A 21,405-nucleotide genomic window follows, 5' to 3' on the forward strand; every position below is an offset into this window, starting at 1 on the left:
GATTCTGATTCAGGAGCCTGGGGTATGTACAGTTTTTAAGGAGTGACTCTGATACAGCCAGCTCTGGAGACCACTGTTTACATGTCATTTCACTCTCTCTCAGTCCTTCCTCAACAGTCTTCTTAGCTCTTCGCCTTGCCCTGCTCTTCCTCCAGATAGATTTTTGTCTACTCTGAAACCCGTGGCTGTGATCAGTTGATTCCCACCAACAGCTGAGGCCCCACAAAGAGGGCTGGAAGTTCTATGGAATAATAAAAGCCCAGGCCCTTTGAACTGCCTTAGAAAGGTACCGCTAATGTTTCTTATCAAGCACTTGCTTGATGATGCAAAGGGAAAACCACCCAGATTGAGACGGCTCTGTAATTATGGTTAAATCACACCAGGAATCATGTTTGAAACGCAAAGTGTAGATCAATGTTTAACTAGAATCTGAAGGTCTTTCTCCTCTCTGATTAATTGGGAGGGTAGTGGCATCTGTGCAGATAATGCAGGAGAACGTCGGGCTATCGGGTGGTGCACAGGCTATGACCTGACAGGCTAAAATCATAAAGGGCTGACCGGGGAATCCTACAACACTGCTTGGCGCACAGTGGACATCTAAGAGAGTGTTGCTGAAAGAATGAATTAGCAGAGAGGAGGTGGTTAAAAGTCATGAGAATAGATAGTATTGCCTTGCCTAATCAAATGCATTTAAATTGTGCAGGATAAGGCACAAACTTTTTAGTTTTTGTACAGGAAGAGTGTTTTGTAGTTCTGGTTGTGATGGAGTCTTATTAATTAAAATATTCTACTTAGCAGATATTTTCCACTGGTTTCTGTCTGTAGACATTCTGTCTTAGAAAACTACTGTCACATTTTTCTCTAAAATTTGTGGTGTACTTATTTAAATACAACAGAAAACTTGCTTATAATTAATGAATTTTCCTTTTATTTTTCAAAGTTTTCTATGGGTAAGAATCACCTGAGGGGCTTGTTAAAAATTATACAGTCCTATGCAGCATTATTCACTATAGCTGAGACATGGAAGCAACACAAGTGTCCATCAACAGATGATTGGATAAAGATGTGGTATACATAGACAATGGAATACTACTCAGCGATAAAAAAAAAAGACAAAATCCTCCCATTTGCAACAACATGGATAGACCTGGAGGGTATTGTGTTAAGTGAAATAAGCTAGACAAAGACAAACACTGTATGACCTCTCTCATATGTGGAAGATAAACGAACACACAGACAGAGAGAACAGTTTGGTGGTTACCAGGAGAAAGGGAGTTGGGGGGGGTGGGCACAAGGGGTGAAGGGGTACATTTATACGGTGACTGACAAATAATAATGTACAACTGGAATCTCACAATGTTATAAACTATTATGACATCAATTTAAAAAATTGAAAAAAAATTATACATTCCTAGAAATTTGAATTTAACAGGCCTGGAAAGGGATCGAGGAATCTGTATGTTTAATAAGTTCCCAAGGGAGAGGGATTGATAAAAAAGTGAGAGTGATGAAGGGGTCCACAGCAGTATTATGGCCTAATCTGACTGCTTTTAAATCTAAATTGTATTTTTTTTCAACTCCCCTCCCAGACACGGGGAACCAAATCAAAAGAGCACAGTAAGAGAAAAGCATAATTCATCCAAAATCTTTTTATCCTGCAAGCCTGGCTTCATTTTGGTATTGGGTGTGTTATGAAGCCAGAGGGAGTGTAATAGAAATTTGAACAAGGAGGAGAAACTGAGAAGAGAACTCAGTAGGTGGAAATCTCCAGCAGCGAAATAAAAGATCTAAAACTGCAGAAACACTTGCACCGCCCAGGAGGATAGGTGTAACTCACAGAGGAAGTGGTAGTATTTAATTTTGATCAAAACATCTGTACTGAGAATCCCTTGGCCCCCTGGGAGGTGTAAGAGAAGCATCTGATCCGAGGCTCTGAGCTGAAGTCCAAACACATGATCTGGGAATAATGTGTTTTTGGTGCTTTTGTTGTTTGTTTTTTTTCCAAACTAGCAGAAGTAGAATTATCGTTCAGTTCTGGAGAAATTGGTGAAGGCTGGTTGGAGGGCAGGGGTTCTTGTCCAGGCATAGAAAGTAGAGCATTCTAGGCAGTGGACACAGTGTGAGGAAATGCCCAGGGGAAAGAATGTGGGACACATGAGGAACAGTGAAGACATCAGCTTTTTGAAGCAGGGGGCAGGGTCTGCGTGCAGGGATGGCAATGTGTGACGGGATGCACCTCAACGTCTCCTTCCCACACCCACAGCAGACATTGCTAATCGATCCCAGAATGTTCCTGCTGGACATATCTTAGAATCCTTCACAAGACAGTGTGTAGGCTGCTACTGCCATTTGATCAGAGTTGGCACATGATGTTAACTCAATCTGTAGTCTGAGAAATAGTTACACATAAGAATAAATTGTACAGGTAATGTGCTGTTCAATTCTGACTGTTATGGCTATACCTCTGGCCTCAAGAATGAATTATCTATTACCTTTAAAAAATATACTGGGAAAATTAGTGTAGTCAAAACACATACACAGAGAGCTACTGCTGCTGCTTTTATGAGTATCATTATCGGAAGAAAAATGTACCAGTAGGGCTATATTCTTAACAGAAAATTACTTCTTTAATAAAAACAATTCTTTGAGGGAAAAAAAATCAGTATAGCCAATCAAAATCAGTTTAGCCAATATATCAAAATGGAAAACTATGCTACAGTTCTTTTCAAGAGATCTGCTAAACATGCTAAAAATTACTCCAGGGCAAGGACGGTATCTTAAATATTCTTCCAATGCTTCATAACTGTTTATACAGCACTGGACACATATTTGTTGTGTTGAGTAGTTTGGTGTAAGGGTAAAATTTGCTGTGTTTGATGTAAAAAAAAAAATACCAGTGAGTAAGTTTCGAGAATAAGAATTTCTGATATAAATCCTGGAATGGGCATATGCTGCCATTGCTATGTATGCAAATCGTCTATCTTGGTATGTATTATGTATCTGCTAATTCAATTAATTCAATGCCTAATCTAACACAGGGACTCATGCCACTTGCTTTTAAATCTTTAAATTCCCCTTCTTAAAGTGCAGGCATACCTCGTTTTATTGTGCTTCACTTTATTGCACTTTGCAGGTATTGTGTTTTTTACAAGACCCTCCACCAGCAAAAAGATTACAACTTGCTGAAGGCTCAGATGATGGTTAGCATTTTTAGCAAAAAATTATTATTGTTATTATTTTTGGTGAGGAAGATTAGCCCTAACTTCTGTTGCCAATCCTTTTTTTTTTGCTGGGGAAGATTGGCCCTGGGCTACCATCCGTGCCCATTTTCCTCTACTTGTATGTAGGACGCCTCCACAGCATGGCTTCATAAGCGGTACGTAGGTCCGTGCCCAGGATCCAAACCTGCGAACCCTGGGCCACCAAAGCGGAGCTCGCGAACTTAACCACTACGCGACTGGACTGGCCCCGCAATAAAGTATTTTTTAATTAAGGGATGTACATTGTTTTTTTAGACATAATGCTATCTATCGCACATGTAATAGACTTCAGTATAAACAAACTTTTTTTTTTCTTTTTTTTTGTGAGGAAGATCAGCCCTGAGCTAACATCCGTGCTAATCCTCCTCTTTTTGCTGAGGAAGACCGGCTCTGAGCTAACATCTATTGCTAATCCTCCTCCTTTTTTTTTCCCCCCAAAGCCCCAGTAGATAGTTGTATGTCATAGTTGCACATCCCTCTAGTTGCTGTATGTGGGACATGGCCTCAGCATGGGCGGAGAAGCGGTGCGTCGGTGCATGCCCGGGATCTGAACCCGGGCTGCCAGTAGTGGAGCACATGCACTTAACCGCTAAGCCACAGGGCCGGCCCTAAACATAACTTTTATATGCACTGGGAAACCAAAAAATTGGTGTGACTCACTTTATTGCTATATTCACTTTATTATGATCTGGAACCAACCCCACAATATCTCTGAGGTATGCCTGTAAAATGTTTAAAAGTGTATTTTAAAAACACGCTACGATATGTGGATGGATGGATGTGCGTATGTGTTTATTTATAGATTTTGCACTTCAGTATATCATAGATAGATCTACACTGAGCATCAATAGAGATCATTGGTTCTTAAATTATAATGTGCACAGGACTCACCTAGGTATCCTTTTAGAATGCAGATCCTGATTTAGTAGGTCCAGAGGGGTACCTGAGGTCTGCCTTTTTAACAAGCTCCCTGGTGGTGCGAATGCTGCGGGTGTCTGGCCCACGCTTTGACTAGCCAGGATCTAGATCATGATTAGAAACTGTGGAGACAAATGAACCTGGGTTCCAATCTACTTTCTACCAGCTGTGTGTCTTTGGACAAGTAAACTAACTTCTCTGAGCCTGAGTTTTGACATTTTATTTTTATTTTTATTTTTTGAGCTGTTGTCTTTTATTTGTTAGTGGGAGGGGACTCAGAAATCTTTTTTTTTTTTAATTTTTTGTTTATTGCAGTAACATTGGTTTATAACATTGTATAAAGTTTTGATATTTTAAAAGTGAGTATAATACGACTTTTCTCCTTGGGTTGTGGTAGTAATGTGATGAGACTATGTCAATAGACTATATCTGTTAAGCATTATGTTTCCTGTTTGTCAGTGACCTGACATATGCACGGCTGTGTCTGTTTTAGGCCAAATGTAGCTAAGTAGCAGGGCCTATGCCTGATTTAATGGTATGGAAAAGTGCCTGGGAGCACAGTACCCAGGAGGACAACGATGGTGTGGTGATAGGGTGACTAGCGAGTCAGGAATCGGAAGGCTTGGATTGTACTCAATGCTAGTATTTGGGAGGCTCAAATACAATCTTGTATGTGAAGACATTTGAAAACTGCAAATCACCATTTACATGAGAAAGAAAGTCTAAGTGACAGTGAAAGTTGATGGAAAGACCTGAACGTGGAATTTTGCCAACAGGACAGTGGCTTACACTTGTATAGAGCATTATACTTTTCAAAATATTTTTGTATTTGATCCCCAGTCAACATTGATGTCTATTTAATAGTCACGGCAGACTAGACCACTCGGGGAATTAAGGCTGATAATGTTCTTTTTACTGCAGAGAAGAAAACTGAGGCAGAGAGATTGAGTGCCAAAGCCAAGGAAAAGTCATGATCGCTCGTCCAACCTCTTTAATATATAGACAAGAAAATGAGGCTTGTCTCGAAGGCTGAGTTGGCCTCTCATCCTCTTCCTAGTCTCTTCAGAGAACGATGTGAAAGCACCTCACAGGAAATGTTATAGAAACCGAAAGATGGGAAGGTGAACCGAGCAGCACAATCCAGTAGCTAAGATTGTGGACTCTGGCCCTAGACTCCAGCCTTCCCAGGGACTAGCTACATGAACTTGGGTGAGTTACTTCACTTCTCTGTGCCTCAGTTTCCTCATCTGGGAAATGGGGATCTCAACCGTACCTCGCTTATAAAGCTGTTGGGAGGATTAAATGAGTTAATATTTGAAAAGGCCTTAGAGTGGTACCCGGCATAGGGTAGGTACTTCGTGAATATGAGTTAAAAAAGAGAGAGCACTTGGCCCTGGAGGAAAACACGATACTATCCCTCCCCTTCCCCCCCTCCTTTACACTCTCCTAGATGTTGTAAGAGGTGGCTAGCTCATCTACAAGGCTACAGAAGAAAGAGAAAGAAACAGAAAATGTCACATGTCCAAGTGACAGAGTGGCAGGGCTGGGATTTGAATTCAGTTCTGTGGGATCAAAAGCCTTTATTCTTCTTTCCACTGAACTCTACCAATTAGGCATCATAAATCTTGGCCAGCTGAAAGGAGCAAGCCCTGTTCAGGAATAAAAGGTAAGCATTTTCCTAGAGTGTCCCTTCTTAGGTAAATTTTGGGACTATAGGAAGCTAGACAGTTTGTGACTAACTTTGCTTTCTTTTTATGTATGTATGTATATATGCATGGATTTTCAATATTTTGAAACGAGTCACTCAAAAACTTGCCCTAGAGTTCCACAATACAGGTTTATAACTGGTTCTCAACCAGAGGTTATTTTAACCCCCAGGGGACATTTAGCAATATCTGGAGACATTTTTGATTGTCACAACTGGGGGTGAGTGCTATTGTCATCTAGTGGTTAGAGGCCAGGGATGTTGCTAACAACCTGCAAAGCACAGGAAAGCCTCCTACAACTAAGAGTTTTTATCCCCAAATGTCACCAACAGTGCTGAGGTGAGAAACTGTGGTTTAGAGAACATCAGGAGCATCATGAAGCGTGAGCTTCGGGATGGATTCTAAAGATTGTCTACTTCAGTTTCCTAGCCGGTACATAAACCATGTCTGCATAGGCCTGACAAGCAGTCCTGGAGAAGAATGAAACCTAACGTGTTGCTTCTTGGTTCAAAAATGTTCAAAATGCAAGTGCTGGAACTCAGGAACCATTCATGACCACGGTCTCACCACATATTCATTCATATCCTGTTCTGAAACTCCTCTTCTGTGTGGCAAGTCCTGCCAGATCCAACCCCCTACCCCCAACCTTCCTCTTTTATCTTCCCTCTGCTTATTGCTTCTATGTTGACAGTTAAACCTTTCTAGTTCTACTACTTTTTTTCTCTTTAAATAAACTTTTTTTTGGGAGGGAGATCAGCCCTGAGCTAACATCCTTGCTAATCCTCCTCTTTTTGCTGAGGAAAACCAGCTCTGAGCTAGCATCTATTGCCCATCCTCCTTCTTTTTTTTCCCTTTTTCTCCCCAAAGCCCCAGTAGATAGTTGTATGTCATAGTTGCACATCCTTCTAATTGCTGTATGTGGGACACGGCCTCAGCATGGCTGGAGAAGCGGTGCGTGGGTGAACCTCTGGGATCCATACCCAGGCCGCCAGCAGCGGAGCGCGAGCGCTTAACTGCTAAGCCACTGGGCCGGCCCTAAATAAACTTTTAATTGAAGTGCAATATACATAAAGTGCAGAAATCATAAGCATGATTGATAAATTTTCACAAAGTGAACAATTCTTGTAACTACAACCTGATTTAAGAACTAGGACATTACCAGAACCTCAGAATACCTCTTTACCCTCGTAGGGAGTCATAAGTCATAACCCTCCACCCAAAGGCAACCTCTACCCTGTCTTCTAACACCAGAGGCTCATTTGCCTGTGTTTGAGTCTTATATAAATTGAATTATGTATGTTATTTATGCTTCTGTGTCTGGCTTCTTTTGCTCAAAATTATGATTGTGAGATTCAGCCACATTGTGTGTAGCAATAATTCATTTATTCTCATTGCCATATAATATCCCATTATATAGTGTTAAAAAGAAAGAACAGGCCCAAAATGGAGTCACTTATGCTAGCCCTGCCAAGACTGAATAACTAACCTAATTGCAGTTTGAGTCTCTCCCAGGAGTGGAATTTTAAACCAATCAGTCTGCAATTTCCTGATCAGCACTAGTGAGGTAATCTACCTAAAAAGACCCCTTGCCTTCCCCTAAGGGAAGGTGACTTTGCCTGAAATACTAATCCACTCTTTTAACTTCTTTGTCCCACTCTCTTTCTGCCTATAAAAACCTTCCATTTTGTGGAGCTCCTTGGAAACTTTCTATTTACTAGATGGGACGCTGCCCAATTCATGAATCTTTGAATAAAGCCAATTAGCTTTTCAAATTTACTCAGTTGAATTTTTTTTTTTTAATAATAGATATACCACAGTTTATTTATCCGTGCTGTCATTGTATTGTTTCCAGTTTGGACTATTATGAATAGTATAGAACTGCTATGAATATTCTTATACATTATCTTTAGTTGACTATGTATGTATTTCTGTTATGTCTATACCTAGGAGTGGAACTGTTGGGTCCTAGGGTTAGTAGATAGTGCTGAGCAGTATTCTGAAGTGGTGGTACCAGTTTGCATTCTCATCAGTAATGTATGAGAGTTCTAGTTGCTCCACATCCTTTCCAATATCTGGCAATGTCACCATCTTTCTTTTTACCCATAGGTTGCTAAGAATCTGGGAAGCAGGAAGCTAGGTTTAAGATTGAGAAAAACAGAAATTATGGTTAAACGGTTAAATAGAGTTGCCATATTTAGAAAAAAAAAATACAGGATATTCAGTTAAATTTGAATAAGTATATCCCAAGTAATATTTGAGACATTCTAAAAAATTATTCGTTCTTTATTTGAAATTCGAATTTAACTTGGCATCCTGAATTTTATCTGGAGAGTTGGAGGAATAACTTTGGTATTATATAATACTAATTAGGGGGCACTTATCGATCTCTACGTTTACAGGAATGGGAAGTGGTGGGGAGGACGCAAAAACAATGGGGCTTTGTGCAGAAAGCCTTTCTCTCCCCCTCCCCACCAGACAGTGATCAGAGGCCAAAGGACACTCATGGCGGCAACGATTTTTCTGATTTCTATCTAAATTCTCACAAGAGCATTTCCTCTGGGAACACACAACTGTTTATTTATAGATAAAGGAAGGAAAACTGAAATTTCTTGAGCTGTTTCTACTGCCAGTTTCCACGTTAAGCAATCTTTCACATGCTATTGGATTCTAGCCTCATAACAATTGTTTCTCCTATTTTGAAATCCAATACTTGTAGAAGTTCAGCAGCTCAGCCAGGTTCAAAGCCAGGAGAGCTAAAGCCAACGTCCATGCTCTTCCGTTCTACCAAGTCCTCTGTCTTTTGGAAGGCGTTCCATTGACTAGCCCAGGTCCTGCGTGGGATCTATTTCTCTCAACCAGACAGAGCTATCCTGATGGGATCAGGCAAAAACGCTGAATATCGCTTGCCTTGGGCTTCCCAGGGCTCTTAATTCCCTCTATTTCCATCCCCTCCTTTCTCCTCTGTCCATCTCCTTTTGGCTGTCAGCTTCCTACCAAATAATGTCTTGGGTTATGTGCAATCCATTTCTCGAACAAGAAAGTAAAGTCAATTGAGAAGGCCCTACTTTTTATCACTTTGAGCTTCTCCAGCACCCAAAACCCCAAAGCAGGCCTGCTTTTCAGTCCTGAGTCTGAGCCTGCCACTGGACCCAGTTGCCTCACCCCATTCCCTCACACCTCGCATCTCAAGCAGAGTTCTGCAGTCTCTGCATCACACCAGGACTCTGCCAGTTGTACTGGTGATGTTGTAGACCAGAAAATGCCAGCACAAAATATGCCTCTTTGGCATAAGGGATATTTTGAGCTGATTATTTTGAGAAACAGCAGACATGGGAGAAGCTCTGAAAGAAGAGTGGAAGTGACCCTTTAAGGGAAATTTACGCTTAAAGAGGAAATCTCCATTTGTAAGGATGTTTCCTTACGTCTATGTTCCTTACAACAAATGGATGTCTTCATTTGTAAGGATCTCCCATGTACATGAGATATGTGTTAATAAACTTCTGTTTGTTTTTCTCTTCTTAATCTACCTTTGTTACTGGGGCCACAGCTGAGAACTAAGAAGGGTAGGGGGAAAATTACTTTTCCTCCCCAACAATGTCATTTCTGAAATTTTAGCCAAAACAATGAAAACTCTCCATTATAAGGCAATTAAAAAATGATTATGCAGAATTGAAGGTATGGCACTTCCTAATTTAAGCTAAATAATTTCTATTAAAAAAATGCCACTCCAAAACATTTTTCCTCATGTTAAAAATGGTGCTCATGCCTGATAATGCTTAAATTAGGAGCCCTCTCAGGAATGTTTATATTTTTGATAGTGTAAGATTTGGAATTTTTGTGACACCAGAAAAGTCCAATTATCCTCCTTTCCTCAAGAAAGTGAAGGGGACTTGGCTCACTGAAACGTTTAATTTGGGGCGAGGGTAGGGGATAAAGAGCACATGAGAAATTGGGTCGTTCCATGCCTCCACTGTCATTCAACCATCACTAACCACTCTGGTGACCTAATTCATTAAGCTTCTTCTCTATTTTTATAATTTGTTAATCTGGTGTCAGACATACATAGTTCTAGGGGAAGATCATCTTTTCACACTCAAACCCTTTAGGCTTGCCCTTGGAAACTCTTCACAACGTGACCCACCCTATTTGTCCAGTCCTTTGATTTCCACTCCTTTCCCTTATCCAGTCAGGCCAGATTCCTCACCACTCTGCAAGCTTTCTCTCTATACCATCCCTGCTGTGAGTTCTTGCCTCCTGTTTCCGTATGTACCTGTTAACATCTCGTTTCAAATGCCACCTCCTCCATGAAGCCATTCCTAATCCTCCAAGTTGGATTTGCCTCTCTCCCTCCCTTGAACTTGCTCAACACTTTCATGGTGTGGTGGGGAGCCTATCGAACTTGGGGCTCAGGACACTGGGCTCTAACCATAGCATTGATATTTGATTACCTGTGCGCCTTTTCTCTAAATGACAATGATAGTATCTACACTTCCTTCTTCCTAGGGTCATTGAAAGAGCTACTGGAAGCTATATTAACTTCGGATATGAGATTTAGATACGTGCTTCCTAAGCACACACACACATATATATATATTTTATTTGTTTGCAGGTTTTTCTGAGGGTGGTAACTGGGCTTCAGTCATCTTTGTGTCCCCCAAAGATAGTGGCCTGCACATAGGCTAGAAAATACTAAGACTTGATGGGGTTCAAGACACACTACCCCAAAATATGGCACCTTGGCATGCTGAATATCTTAAGTTGAAGGAGTTTGAGAAAATGGCAGAAGCAGGAAGGTTACTCTGACCTCCCTCCCCTCGCTCTTCTTACCTGAAAGCAGGAGATAAGTCTCTCATGTGAAAGGTACCCTCCCTGTACCAGGAGGAAGGGAGATGTCCTTATCACCAGAGACAGGGAATTTAGGGCTGAGAACAAACAAACTTTGTTATTTCTTCACCATTTAGGACCCCTAGAGCGAACCCTTTGTCTTGTCAATTCTTCACAAATTTATTGTTTCTTTGTCTAAAAGGTATAAAAGCTTCCTGCCCTGGTCACTTCTTCAGGTCTTCATTCTCTTGTGGAGGCTCCCATGTACATGCAAAAATTTAATAAAATTTGTATACTTTTCTCCTGTTAATCTGTCTTTGTCAGTTTAATCCTCAGACCCAGCTGGGGACCCAGAGGGCCAAGGAAAACTTTTTCCTCCCCTGCATGCCCAAGACCAGTTTATTTATTCATTTATATCAGTGATTTTCAATCAGGGGTGATTTTGCCCCCCAGAGGACATTTGGCAATGTCTAGTGACACTTTGGTTGTCACAACTTGGGGTGGGGGGCAGAACTGCTATTGGCATCTAGTGGGTAGAGGCCAAAGATGCCTCCCCCATCCTTCTCCCCAACTTTGCCCCCACCCCCCTGTTCCTGCCAACAAGGAATTATTTGACCCACTAGTGTCAAGGATGAGAAACTCTGATTCATACTCCCCTCTTGTTCTTAAGAAGATCTAAGCAGTTTACAAACTTACATATACAAGATACAAATGAAAAATGAAGAAATCAGGCACAGGGCAAATAAAGCCTGGAACAAATTTAGCCCGTGCTTTAAGGTTCTTGTACAGCGCTAGACATGGGCTGCAAATTAGACTCTGAGCTTCCAACCAGGCAAAGCAAAGAGGGAACACAAACATTTAAGGGATTGACCACATCCATCAAATGAAAACAGATTGAGACCTAGAGAAGTTTCTCATCAAGTTCCTCAAAAAGGAGACAGTATGTGACATGGAGTGGTCAAAGCCTTTAACAGTATCTCTAAAATAAACAAAACCGTGACTTTCCTGAACCTATTTCCTATTATAGGGTTAAAGCACGATGCTGGAGGAGAAACACTGAAAGCAATCTCTGAGAAGCTAAAATGATCCCACCTAAGTGTTTACCTCTCTGATGATCTGGGATGATTCAAGATTAAAAATCAGATGTTTTTAGATTGTACCAAGAAACACGTGGATGCATATTTTTTGACAATCCTCCATGAATAGTATTTTCACCAGGTGGGGTTTAATAAGGATTAAGCAGTAGTGAGACTGAATTAGAAGTCTTTGGCAAGAACCTGAGTTCAGAGTCCCAACTAGGGCTATACATAGTGACAGGTAGGCAGAAGGAAAGTCATATAAGGTAAACGCACTGGTATGAAAGTTAAAGGATGCAAGCAGGACACACACCAGAAGAGAAGGCCACCCTAGTGTAGCGTGGATGGAAGCTAACGGCTATCCCAGTGCATCATGGAGATAAGCTAAAGGCATAGCTTCAGGAGATCCTGTGTGTTCCTCAGAAACCTGTTCTGGGACTGCTTTAGCAAGTGACCAGTGGGGAAGTTTAGAAAGGAAAATTAGCCAACACAGGCTACAAGTAATATTTAAACGATCAGGATTTTGTTAAGCAGTACATCTTGTGCAAGCACTAATGAATTGCATGTGACCCTATGACTGATCCAATTCCCAAAGTTCTATACCACAGAGCCTGGAAAACTTTCATACCAGATGTTACCAAAACCCACCTACTGTGACAATAAAAGAATGCAGTAAAACACTTGTGGGGTCTAATTTTAAGTAATGTAACTTACTGGTCAATGCTATAGAGATAAAAAGAATTGCAGGGGCCAGCCCAATGGCGTAGCGGTTAAGTTCATGCGCTCGGCTTTGGCAGCCCGGGGTTTGGATCCCGGGCACGGACCGATGCACCACTTGTCAAGCCATGCTGTGGCGGTGTCCCATATAAAGTAGAGGAAGATGGGCACGGATGTTAGCCTAGGGCCAATCTTCCTCAGCAAAAAGAGGAGGATTGTTAGCTCAGGGCTAATCTTCCTCACACATACACAAAAAAGAATTGCAATATGGAACCTTAGATAACACAAGGAGTTGAGCTTTTAAGAATATCAACCACTTGGCTCCATTCTGGTTCTGACCCATTGTTCTGGGTGGAGGGCGTTAGCAGCCTTGGAATTGGTATTTTCAATGCTTCCCATGTGATTCCAAGGTGTTCTGAGGGTTGAGAATCACTGTATTAAAGGAAGTCTATATAAAATGATGATTTGAGTATGTATTTAAGTAGTCAAGCTTAGGTCTTTTACACAAAAATAAAACACATTCCCCCCCGCCCCATTTCAAATTTCCCCTACCACTTAAATTTTCACCCTAAACATGTATAATTTTTAAAAATTAGTCAAAATAATATGTTCAATGAAGACAATCTAAAAATCACAAACATATCAAAATAAAAAATCTCTAGTAAACTCATGTACAAAGGTAGCCACTATTGACATTTTTGATATATGTCCTTCCATTTAATCTATTAAAAAATAATTTGTCTGCAGTACCATGTATTAATGAGGATACTCCCAAATGTGGCAATAAAACCATTTCTCCTGCAGTGTAGAGAAGGCTGCTTCCCTTTCTGTTTGTTACACCTTAGGAACAAGCATCCATCTTTTCTAGAAGTGGTATCCCATCATCATGCTTTAGCTCAGAATTATTATCTGATTAGTTGAGACCCCTACCATGACTCTTGAGTTGGTGTAAAGAAGCAGAAAGAGAGTCTTTCTTTGTAAGAAAGAGTTTAGTTTAAGTTCATACAGCTCATCCCACAGTTTATTTCTGTCTGCAGAATTAAAGGTTGAAATACTATTGGTTGAGTGAATGAATCTTTGAGTTACCTTAAAAGTCCCAATTCATATGCCAACATCTTGAAACCCTCAACTAAAATGAGATTCCTCACTTAACGCAATTATTTATTTCCCTAGACTCATGTCTTATGCCTTTATTCTGTTTCTCTCTTCACATCTTTCTTGGAACTCTGTCTCCAAAAGGAGCTCAGTGGAGAGGAATTCCAAAGGGAGAAAAGAGTACCACCAGCTCCTGGACTTGTAGAGGGCTTGGCTCTACCCATGCTTAGCATATCTGGTATCTGATCATATCCACAGTATAGCAGTCTTGTAGATGTCTCAGATGTAATATCTTGACTAAAAGAACCGGAAGACCTATGAAGTATAGCGCTGTATTTTAAATTTTGCTGCTAGTCAAATTTGAATTGGAATTATCTGTCCTTTGAATCTTGTGGGCTGAAGATCATTTTAAAAATACCAACCATCTTGGCTCCATTCTGGTTCTGACCTATTGGTCTGGGTTGAGGGTCAATACAGCTAATAGCTGTATCCATTTTGGTACAAAACATCTCGAAGGGACTTGGTTGATTTTTTTGTTTTAACTTTTTCGGTAAACAATCCTTCAACTTTGTTAAAGGATTTTATATTTTGTTTTGTGGTATGTGAGGGAGACAGTTCCCTTTCAAATGCTAACAACTTCTACTGGTGATGGAAGTAAAGAGGGCTAAGATAGTGCTGGTCCTCAGTCATAAAATCAATAGTCAAGTGGCCGGCCTGGTAGCGTAGTGGTTAAGTTTGTGTGCTCTACTTTGCTTCGGCAACCCAGGGTTCATGGGTTCAGATCCCAGGCATGGACCTACACATTGCTCATCAAGCCATGCTGTGGTGGTGTCCCATATACAAAATAGAGGAAGACAGGCACAGATGTTAGCTCAGGGCCAATCTTCCTCACCAAAAAAAAAAAAAAAATTCAATATCAAAACTTACAGAATGTTGAATTTGGGTGGTGTCTGTAATCTATAACTTAAGCAAGTCCCATCCAATACTTTATAAGAAGATAACAAAACCATTTGTGAGTGCTGTAGTCAGTATAAATGGGTCTCAAAACTTCAGTGAAAAATACAATTACCTGATGGCCATGAAACACTTAAATATTGACAAATATAATTCAAGCAAAAAGTATCAGCCTACACACTTGACTGTAAAATATTTCTTTTTCCCCAAAGCCCCCAGATGTATTCTTCCAGAACATGGTCTATGCACTAAGAGGGGCAGCCATTAAATTCACACACATTTTTCTCCATTTTCACTCTCCCAACTAAAACCCAAATGAATTTCAATGCTGTATTAAGTGCTAATTTCTCAATAAAACTGACGGCTAACCACAGAGTCCCTCTCAGTCCTCAGGGCGTCCTCTGCATCTTGCTAACACGTTCAAGTGCTCTTAGTGTCGGTTATCTCCCAGGAGAGGAAGTGAGCATATCCTTAGGGCCCCAGTAAAGCTGAGGCAATAAAGGAAAATAAAAGAGAGAAAATTTTGGAAAAATATTTAGTGCCCCTCCTCAAATAAATGTAATCCTTGAAGGAAATAATCACAATTATATTGGACTTCTTGACACTTATTTCCAAATGGAGAGGTGTGGACAAGTAGCACATCATAAATTTTTCAGTGAATTTAAGGCCTCTAAAGATGTCTGTCTGGTCCTGGTTATACTTCTGAAGCTGGGTATCTGAGGGGTACTGTAGATATTAAACCAATTTGCTATTTTTCCAGTTTAACTTGAGGGGTGACTCAGGAGTCTTGAGGATTTGTGAGCTGGTTTTGCAGGAGAAAGAGAATGCCGTTGGGGAGGTTGCGATCGCCGATCACCGGATGTGGCGATCACCAGAGGGATGGCGGCCCTCAGCAACTGTGGAAGCCCAGAAGTCAGATTGCCCAGAGGCTTATTGGGAGTGACCCCTTTGTTTCCCTGAAGCCTCTCCTGCCAAGCCCCTTAGGTTTATAAAGCACCCCTGCTTTCTGTTCTCGGGGAGGTGGATTTGAGCAAACTTAGGCTCCCACCTACTTGTTTTGGCCAATTCGAATAAACCTTTCTCATCTCCAAGCACCGAGGTCTCAGTGTTCGGCTTGCTGGGCATCAGGCACACAAATTTGAGATTGAGAGGTTCGGTAACACTTCAAGGTCAGCTGTTTTCAGGTCCCTCACCTCTGCTGGGCTCTGGGCTCCACAGGTGCTGGCCATTCATCTGTTTATCCTAACACAGTGCCTGGAGCAGAGTAGATGCTCACTGGATTTTTTTAAAGAAAATAAATGAATGAACAAATGTATGAATATGGAAACTGTAAGACTCATACACACAATTTTGAAATCTCTAGACTAGACATCTAGACGTCAGAAATACCATCTCCTAACCCCACTTCCCTTTTATCCACCATCTTTAAGAAACGTAAGGACCTGGAGGTAAGAGGGAGAAAAGCTTTTTTCTCTAAGTCATGCAAGTGGGAAAAGGTAATCATTCCCTCAGAGTGAAAATAGTGAGAGTTTCTTTGGTAATATTGCTGATAACAAGGCTACAAATCAGGAAAGGGAACGAGCAGCCAGATCATAACAGTCTCAAAAAATTGTTTTTGTTCTATAAAAACAGAGACATTTAGAATTAACTTTTGACAATAAAATAATAATAAACCTCAAAATGACTGAAGCAGAAATCGTGCCCCTACAACTAGCAAAACTAATTCTAACAGCAAATCTTGAAACCAATCACAAAATAAGAGAGAAACTTTCTAGAAGGAATTTAGAATATTCTGTTTAAACACACCAGTCTTAATGGTGATACAGTGATTTCTTCTTTACTAATCATGAACATTTTTTCTCTGTATCTTCTAGCATATTTTAAAGCAACAGTCACGATATATACAGGCTCTTAAGAATCACTACTGTCAAATTTAATTTAAAAGACAATTGCATGTTACAGACGTGTGGGCTTTTTAAAAATTCACCTAGGCAAATGGTTTATACCTACCATTCAATTCTGCCTTGGCTTGTGTTAGTTACTTGGTAAGATTTTACTGGCTCTATAGGTTTTTTTTTTTAATAAATTTTTTTCTTTTGAAAGAGGATGGGAGAAAAAGGGAAAAGGTTTGCAACACTGAAAGGTATTCTGTATCGCAAAAATACTCACCACACTCAGATGAACTAGAGGACAGCAGCCCAGGACAACGGGAGGAGCCTTGGGAACAGTGAACTGCTTTGTTGCTGCAGCCCAGGGTTATAATCAAGAAGGGTGGGGTTGGGGGGTGGGGAAAGTTAGGAGGTGGAACTGGAGGCAAGAAATATTGCCAGGAAAAAAAAAAAGAAATCTTGCCAGGGATGTCTTTACTGCTTTGGGGGTCAGTGTTTTTGTGTTTAAGAAAGTGTGCGCTGCATTTTATCTCATTGCATTTATTTTACGTGACATTTGCTTGACAACGTTGTACCCTTAGACAGCAAGGTTTATTGATGATTGGACAACACATTTTATGAAGGTTGTTTATTTATTTAGGATTTCTATAATTCATGTACTTCCTAAGGCATCTTTTAAGGGTCTTGAAATGTTTAAAAGTAACAATTGGGCAGCTGTTCTTAGGTCTCAAAAATGCTAAAGAGATATTCAACCTTCCTTCTTGTCAGGTTATTGGGACTTATGTTCCAAGCTAGAGAGCTGTATGGCAGAGAGAAGGGAAGATAGTGAAGGGTAGGGGGCAGAGCTGGGACATGGCTGTGGCATTTTGGAGCCAACTGCCTGGTGCCAGTGTGGAACCTGGGTTCTAGAAGGCAAGACTGAGCCCACTGCAGGGGCAAGTTCATGGAGAGTGAAGGATGTAGAGGTCCTGAGCAGGGATGGAAATCACGAGGATGGATTTAACAGAAAATCTTAATAGGAATTGGGCAGAGAGATGAGAGAGGGAATGAATCACTGAATGAATCAGCGATAGTCACTTAGACACACAATTCTATACATAAAAACCTTAACTGTTTCCAGTTGCTGCCTATAAATTTGTTAGTTTAACAGAGGTTAAAATGTCCTGCATTCCTATCAGTGTGACTCTAACAAGTTGTATTTTCTTTCATGACGTTTGAACATAAAACTCGAATGACTTACATCACTAAAACTCTGTTTTATGTTCTCCGGGTTAGACTTGTGTACAGAGGGAGTTCTCTGTAGTTAGTAATTACATGTACTTAATAATATACATCATAAAGATAAGGAGACTAAGTAACTTGCCCAAGGGCTCTGGAGCCATAATTAGGGAGAGTGAAATGTGAACGCAGGCCTGTCTGACACAAAAGCTCATGTTTTTCCAGTACTCTCAGCTACAAAATGGTGATAAAAACATCAGCATCACAGGACTGTGGTGAGGATTAAATGAGATAATATGGGAGAGAACCTGGAAACGTGGAAGATATGCATAGAGAGCTGTGTTTCATCCCTCGCCTGTCATCCCTGCCTTTCCTCAGGAAAGGCTCTGTGTTTTAGGTTCTTCCAGGGCCCCCTGTGTACCCTTCTCCTCCACAGGGGGATATCTCACCTGCCTCGCTCCCCGGCTGGATGCTGAGCCCTTTGAGGGAGAGGTGAGGGACTGTGTCATTAGCATGACTTTAAATTGGGGCCGGGGCTGGCCCGGTGATGTAGTGGTTATGTTCGAATGCTTCACTTCGGTGGCCTGGGGTTTGCCGGTTTGTATCCTGGGTGCCAACCTACACACCGCTCAACAAGCCACGCTGTGGAGGCATCCCATATACAAAAAATAGAGGAAGATGAGCACAGATGTTAGCTGAGGGCCAAACTTCCTCAGGAAAAAGGGGAAGATTGGCAATGGATGTTAGCTCAGGGCCAAACTTCCTCAAGAAAACGGGGAAGATTGGCAATGGATGTTAGTTCATGGCCAAGCTTCCTCACAAAAAAATAAATAAATAAATAAATAAATAAATAAATAAAAGATAAAGTTGGGGCCAAGCCAGACAAAGGCAAGAGAGAAATTCAGGGTCCCATGGGATAAAAATTAGTGTCTTTAGAGTTATGGCCTAAGCCAGCCATACGAGAATAGGAAAAGAATGCAGAAATCATTCAGGGATCAATTAATTCTATCAAATGGACAAAGATCCAGGGTTTGGGGATTTTACCTATTTTACCCATTTATACCAATCAAGCAGTTTAAAAGGGCCTCCCCCAGGTCATCTGTGATGGGGTGAAATCAGCCCCTTAGGTCCTACGTTATAGTTTCTGATTCTTTTTTTCAGTCCTTCTACAAATCCATGTTGGGCACTTGCTATACGTCAGGCCGATGTGAGGTACTAGGATTACAACAACAACAAACAGGTTTCCTGCTCTCAAGGTGCCTATTCGATTTCATTCAAATAAAGGAGAAAGACAGAAGGAAAACACATGCAGGGGCCGGCCCCGTGGCTTAGCGGTTAAGTGCGCGTGCACCCCTACTCTGGGCCCCGGTTCGGATCCCAGATGCGCACCGATGCACCGCTTCTCCGGCCGTGCTGAGGCCGCGGCCCACATACAGAAACTAGAAGGATGTGCAACTATGACGTACAACTATCTACTGGGGCTTTGGGGGGAAAAAAAAAGGAGGAGGATTGGCAATAGATGTTAGCTCAGAGCCGGTCTTCCTCAGCAAAAAGAGGAAGATTAGCATGGATGTTAGTTCAGGGCTGATCTTCCTCACAAAAAAATAATAATAATAAAAAAAAGTAAATAAAAATAAAAATAAACAAAAAAACACATGCAAACAAACAAAACCCAAAAGTAAACTTACAAGTGAATAAAATAGTTGCATGATGTTTTAAGGGTTGTAAAGAAAATCATTAAGAGGCTGAGATTCTGAACAAGGGGGTGGTGGGAAGGGGGGCCTGCGTTAGACAGGGTGGGCAGAAAAGGCTTCCCTGAAGCTGAGACCTGAAGGAAGAGCAGTGGCCGGTCATTGTGGAGAGGGGTGGGAGGTGTGTCCCGGGACAGGGCAAAAGTCCCTGCGTGAGCTCAGCAGGTCTGAGGAGCTGAAAGGGGCCCCCAGATAGCACAAGCAATAAGCATTCTAATGGACAACTCGAGGAGCCCAGGAATGGCGGCAGAAATAGATTCACAGGACTATTCAGGAAAGACTCCAGGGAGAACTATATTTTTAAGGAGATGGTCTGACGGCCTGGCTTGTGTGTGTGCATGCACGTGTGTACACGCGTATGTGAACTCGCGCTGGGAAAATCACCAGGCCACTTGTTTGTCTTTCTATGATTGAAGGATATGGCGTGGCCACAATCTCCTTAGTGTTGCTCCTTTCTTTCAAACAGGCTCAGCAAACTTTGGGGCTGAGAATGGGTAGATTTAGTGGTTGATGACCAGTTCCCTGAGAATAATGGTCAGGATGGGTGTGTGTGACTCCTGACCTTGACCAGATTGCTTTAGGGTCATTGCCATTTTCAAAAAGGACTAAGTAGCCACTGGCCTGTGCCATGTGGGGTACTGCCTGGACTGAGTTCTGTAGGTATGACTCCTGGGGTTAGCCATTCAGCAAATGTTTGTCAGGACAGTGTGGCATAGTGGTGCCAAGTGTGGTCTCCGGAGCTGTAATCACCACTGGCTCATTGTGTGACTTTGGACTGGCTATTCCCCATCTGAGTGCCTCAGGTCCCTCGTAGTGTTGTTGTCAGGATTAGAAAGTGAACATGTGCTAGGAGTCTATAAACACATAACAAGTACTCAGCAAATATTGATATTCTTTTTTTCTCCCCTGAGTTAGAGAAGTGGAAAAAGGAATCATAGTGAAAAGAAATTGAGGAAGTAGAATATTCAGACGTGCCATATTAGGATATGGATAGTTAGGGAGAGAGAAGAATCGAAATGGTTCCCAAATTTCTAGCTTGCAACACTGCTCAACAGTTGCATCATTTAAGACTCCTTCTGACTCAAGTCACAGAATATTAAGCAAAAAAGGGATTTATTGGGGCCGGCCCGGTGGCGCAAGCGGTTAAGTGCGCGCGCTCCGCTGCGGCGGCCCAGGGTTCGCTGGTTCGGATCCCGGGCGCGCACCGACGCACTGCTTGGCAAGCCATGCTGTGGCGGCGTCCCATATAAAATGGAGGAAGATGGGCACAGATGTTAGCCCAGGGCCGTCTTCCTCAGCAAAAAAAGAGGAGGATTGGCGGATGTTAGCACAGGGCTGATCTCCTCACAAAAAAAAAAAAAAAAAAAAGGAATTTATTGTTTCATGTGTGAAAAATCCTGGGTACAAGTGGCCTTAGGACCAACTTGTTCCAGATGTCAACATAAATAATCCATAATCAATCTGTAAAGCAAAATTGGGGTGAGTTTATTATGAGCCAACTATTGAGGACCATAGCCCAGGGCCTTCCTTCCCTAAGGAAGGAAGGGCACCAAAGAAGTGGGGTGTACAGAGCGGTTATATACCGTCAAAGAGCATGTATCACATATGATTGCAATGTCCCTTTAACAATAGCCACAAGATTGCCCTGCCAGATTGCCCTGCCAGATTGCCCTACCAGAATAGCTACTGATGGACACAGTGGGTAGCAGGTCTGTTGTCTCGATGGGCGTGGCTGGTGTCAGGTCTGTTGTCTCAAGCTGGGTGGTCACAGGATGAGCGCAGCAATCAAATCCTAGCCTACGGAGAAATGCTTATCTTTAAGGAAATGCCAATGTGGGGAAAGTTGAGTCCTTATCTTAAGGGCGTCCTTCTCTTTGGGACATGGTAAAGCAGATACACAATTCATGTTTAAAGGCTACAGGCCCTTTTGGAAAAAAAAACTCAGGCCGAATTAGTTTTACCCCAAATGGCTTCCTCATATGCTCCAATATATCACA

The 21,405-nt window shown here is 41.7% G+C and overlaps 1 protein-coding gene across 1 annotated transcript in view; it reads right to left on the reverse strand.

The window, feature by feature from the left end:
- LOC131409750 (placenta-specific gene 8 protein-like) overlaps window positions 1–16,767 on the reverse strand; it is a 28,445-nt gene extending 11,678 nt beyond the window's left edge. Inside the window, exon 1 of the mRNA XM_058547414.1 lies at window positions 16,720–16,767. The gene's annotated coding sequence lies outside the window, so the exon portion shown is untranslated. The remainder of the gene's footprint in view (window positions 1–16,719) is intronic.
- Window positions 16,768–21,405: the final 4,638 nt, after the last annotated feature.

This window comes from Diceros bicornis, chromosome 8 (genome assembly GCF_020826845.1).
Source record: "Diceros bicornis minor isolate mBicDic1 chromosome 8, mDicBic1.mat.cur, whole genome shotgun sequence".
Taxonomy (NCBI): Eukaryota; Metazoa; Chordata; class Mammalia; order Perissodactyla; family Rhinocerotidae; genus Diceros; species Diceros bicornis.